This window comes from Aotus nancymaae, unplaced genomic scaffold (genome assembly GCF_030222135.1).
Source record: "Aotus nancymaae isolate 86718 unplaced genomic scaffold, 86718_ANA_hifiasm-v0.15.2.pri h1tg000014l, whole genome shotgun sequence".
Lineage (NCBI taxonomy): Eukaryota > Metazoa > Chordata > Mammalia > Primates > Aotidae > Aotus > Aotus nancymaae.
In genome coordinates, this window is record NW_026988425.1 from 74,979,011 (window position 1) to 74,984,212 (window position 5,202).

Consider the following 5,202-nt stretch of genomic DNA (forward strand, 5'->3'; position numbering starts at 1 on the left):
AACCTCTAATTTCCAAAAGACTGCAAATCAGTTTTCCTACTCCTTAATGAACCTGCTGAATTAATACTTCTCCCACCACCCTAACTCAGAAGATTCCTAATGAAAAAATGAAATACACAGAATAAAATCTAACTACATGTACTTATTAGAAAAGGCCTATGATCTTATCAAACTCAAAATATTTCAACCTTGTTCCATTAAAGAAAATGACAATTCTACTATCCCAAATTGTGTTTTGAAGACCACTTAGTGATCTGGGGAAAATGTTTACATTGTAGTAAATTTAAAAAGCAGGGCCCCAAACTACATGCAGCATAATTCCAATGTGGTCCAATAAATGCATGGGAAAGAAATGATGGAAGAAAATACTTCGGAATAGTAACAATGTTTATCTCTGGGTTATTTTTATTTTCTTCTGTATATTTTTCTGTATTTACAGAATTTTCTATCAGGAGCATGTTACTTTCATAACTGAATAAAAGGTTATATTTTTACTTCAAAAAAAGCTAACGGCTTCCTCAGATAGTTTTCTGCCTTTTAACTGACAAAAATAAAGGCCCAGAAGGTTGTATACCCTTCGGTTTTTGTCTCAGGGTCCGGGACCTGATACATGTCAGTGCCCACCACAGCTCACCCAGCAGGATCAAAGGGTGCAGCCTCAGTGAACAAAGTGCCAGAGCTGTCAAAGTCTCAACCCGGAGAAGATTTTTGTTTCGATTACAAGCCTGTGAACTGGCACTCCTTGCCCTTTCATTCCCATTTTCTGTATGCCTTGATCTCGGGGGCTTTCTAGTCCTGCTCACCTCCTGGACTTTTCACCTTACACACCTGCAAGTGTTTCTAAGAGACTGAAGAGTCGTGTTTCCCTGATGAGAGAGGAGGCCCCCAGAAGAAAAAACCTGCCTAACCTTGTTATCCTCTCCAGGCCAGAGCTGCATTGTCATGACAGGGAGGGACACAAGGGGCCCCAGGGCACTAGAGCGACACTGACTGGGAGCGTTCTTTATGCTTCCTCTGAGTTCATGCTTCCCCCTTCACCAGGAACTGCTAAGTAAGTGGTACCACCAGGAAGCAACTAAGAGCACTGGACCCCTGTGAAAATGGGAGTTCGGGTTGCAGTATTAATTGCAGTTTTCATCAAGATAAAGACATCCAGATGTGAGAGGGAATTAAGTTATTTCTCTGCCATGGTAGATGATTGACCTAAGAGAAACGTTTATTCTGTAAGGGAAGAAAATGAATACACCTGCGCTATCTCTTTTCTGCTCTCACATTCCTTACATTAAATAAAACCATTACCTTGGCCATATTCACTGATGGAACAAATGGAATACTATACTTAAGAGATTTTGATGCAAATTTCTTAATGAGGAAAGAAAATATATTTATATGGTATTTTTGGATATTGTAAGCCTAGCAAGAAGTATTTACAAATCCGTATTTCCAAACCTACTGTATAAATGCGCTGAATCCATTCTGTACAAATTTTTTTTTTTTTTTGAAATGGAGTCTTGCTCTGTCACCCAGGCTGGAGTGCAGTGGCGTGATCTCAGCTCATTGCAACCTCTGCCTACCGGGTTCAAGTGATTCTTCTGCCTCAGCCTCCCAAGTATGTGGGACTACAGGTGCCTACCATGACACCGGCTAATCTTTTGTGTTTTTAGTAGAGACTGGATTTCACCATGTTAGCCAAGCTGGTCTCAATCTCCTGACCTCATGATCCACCCACCTTGGCCTCCCAAAGTGCTGAGATTATAGGTGTGAGCCACCACGCCCGGCCTCTGTGCATTTTATGTACAGAATATTTGTAAGATGTTACAGGTGAGAACAATTTTCAGATGTGGCTTGTGTTTCATTACTTTATAGTCAAGCCTTATAAAGTTAAGGACTGAATCAGATAATTTTGAGGTTAGATGTCAGTGGTTGAGACCATGTACTTAATTTTTTGTTTGAAAGAAAAACAACAAAAAAAGACGCCACCATGGAAGTCCAGAAATAAATATGCATATGTAATGTATATGTGTGTATGAGTTGAAAGTTAAGCTGAAGTTATTAGATTGATTTTTAATTTAAAACATATGTCACAAGTTCAACACTATAATATTTATATTTGTCAATTGACTAGTTAATATCTTTTAAACATGATGAAAAAAATAATATTCAGCAAGAAAAGTCAAAGGAATTAAAGTAAAAATTATCTGTCTTGAAAGTAGAAACCATGACTTGGCATATGAAAGAAATAACATGTTATTTTTTGCTACTAGTTACACAGTATAATTTTTAGCAGTGTTCTCATCCCAGATGACAGAAATCACCATCACACCCTAAATAACAAACAGCATGGACTGTGGATGAAAAAAAGACACATGGAGAGATGAAGTTTGGGCCAAGTCTACAGAGAAGAGGTTTATAAAGTATCAGACCAAAGTGAAGTCTTTCAAAATTTGGAGTGGTTTATTTTTGGCAAAGCCCAACTTCCTGTTCACAAGAGTGATGGCTTCAGATTATTTTTTTGAACATCAAACAGGCTTTTTGCAAGGCCTCATTTTGATGAGTTCTAATGGGTAATCAGAAATACATGGATTAATTCTACCTTCAAATAAACATGGGTTTAGCAATTAAAGAGAAGAAAGCTTGGCACAGCATGCTCCGAGTTCTGCCAAACTCTAAACATGGAACTAGTCAGTTCAGGGTATTGGATGAGAACATGTGGTTGAACTTGGTCTCCTCTAGCATCTTAATAAGCTTCAGGTCACCCTGCTTTACTCAGCTCCAACCTGGCAGACGGAGACTGGGAAGACTATGAGCTGACTCTCTCACCACCCTTTCTGCTTTCAGCAAGCGACTCATTGTACCTGTGTCCCACAGTGACTGGAGGGTGTGGAGACTGATGTATGGGCTGGCCTCAAGCTCTGCCCCCTCACCTTTTCTGTAGTCTTCTCCCTGGCTGAGCTCCTCTGGATAACAAAGCATTTTTTTTTCTTTTTTTTTGCTTGTAAGACTTTTCTCTTCTGAGTTTTGAGCTTCTTGGTTTATATGGCCAGAAAACCAACTGACAAGAAGACATGAGATAGATGGCTCTTTATAAAGTGCCATGTTGTGAATCTGTGAGCATCATGTCAGGAAGCTTGTGTTTTCTGACAGCTCTTTGCTGCGCTAAATGCAGAAGTCACATGGTGCCTTGATAGAGTCCTAAAGATATTGCACTAAATTCTAAATTTGAAGTGCCTCAACTTTTTGCTGGAATATTGCAAAGGTGTGAACTTCAGATTTCATGCATTTCTATCTTACCATGCAGCATCTCTTTGCTAACTTGTCAGATCAATTCTTCCATCTCCTTTTCCTTGGGTGTTCATCATTGTCCTGGTGATTTTTAGCTATCAGCACTTCAAGCACCCACTGGCAGCGGGACACAGGTGGATTTCCTCCCCAGTCTCTCTGTTCTTTCCTCTTAAATTTTTGTGTTTCAGGCTTAGAAAGTTGAAAGAATCATACCACCCAATTCAGGGTACATTACATTATGATATTTCTTCCTTTTTTTCCCTTCTTCCTCTCAACCTTCCTCCCATGGTCCTTTCCTCCTCTCTCTCTTCTTCTGCCTTATCCTCCATATCCATGCTCCTTCTTGCATAGTCAGCCACTGATGCACATGCTTGAATTTACCTGTGTCCGTAAATACAAGTAGTATTTTAGTGTGCATGATTTAAAATTTTACATAAAAGCTATAGTGCTTATTAACATTCTTGTTTTTTATACACAGCTCTCTATTTTAAGATCTATTTTTGTTACTCTGTGAAAATCTAGTCCTGAGTCTCCAAATGCTGCATACTATTTCACATTCTGTATCTACTGGCTTTCACATACCCTTTCTGCCAAAATGGGGCTGGTCTTCATCAACATGCTGTGCATGCCCTCTTAAGAATCTGTGTTAGTCGGGATATCTTTCTGTTCACTTCTTTCACAAAATATTCAGCTAACTGATTAGTTTGGAAGAAACCTAACACATGAATTTGTTCTGAAATATTAATATTGACAAACATAAAAATAATGGAAATTTGGAAAGAGCTCATTCTCAAATCATCATTCTCTCCTTGAAAATTGTGGAAATTTGGGGAAGTTACTTAAACTCTCTTGAGCCTTAGCCTATCTGTCAGTCATAGATAATAAAACCTATTGAACAGAATTGTTGAAAGAAGAAAAGAGATAATGTATGTAGAGAATCTGGTACAATTTCTGGAATATGGTAGGCACTCAATGAGATTGTAGCTACTATGCATTAGCTGTTGCAGCTAAAAAGAACAATACATGATAGCAAAAAATAATAATGATAATAAAAATGTGTCACACCTTCCAAGTGTTTTTCATTTTAACAATATACAATACCTTAATCTAGATGAAAAATGGCTAACACTGCAGTGGTATTTCAAATACCTCTCACGGAAAGCTTTGTGGGGCAGAAGATGTCCTAAAAAACACACCACATGGGCACTCACCTATGATATCTTTCAAAAGGCGCTGCTTATGATCTCTGCCAAGTTATAATTGCTAACTTTCTTAAGGCTGCTTATAAGAAGAAAGTTCATGCTGATAAAACTCTTGGTGCCAGTATATTAGAGACTATCTATTGACACCTATATGGCAGAGGTTCCGATAACTGAGACTATGCCATCGGCTATCTACTTTTAGGTATATGCCTACATGCCTTGTTAGATTTTTCACTCCATGTGACACTACAGCACAGTGGACAAGGGTACAGATTCTGGAACAAGACTTAAATCCAAGCTTAACCACTTTCTACTTGTGTGACCTTCAGCATATTACTTAACATCTCTCAGTTCGTTTACCTATAAAATGGGAACAATAATACCACCTATTTCAGAGGGTTGCCGTGACCATTTAATAAGGAAATAAACAAGTGCTCAATAAGTGTTAGCTATTATCGGCATCTGACTGAGGATTTGACTGAAATGTGTCAAAAATTGTGTGTGAGGCTATTAAAACTAGACAACACTGTTAACTGTCTAATGGTGTGATATTTTCAAAGAGAGCTGGGTGAGAAAAGGGTTAGTGTTCTTAAAGGCCACATTAGGTAAGAGACAGATATGGGAATGCTGCTATTCTCAGCACTCAGGGATATGGATTTATAGTCTTCAGGAAGAAACCACATTAACTACGTTGTGCATTGTCAGCAAAAGTACTGAT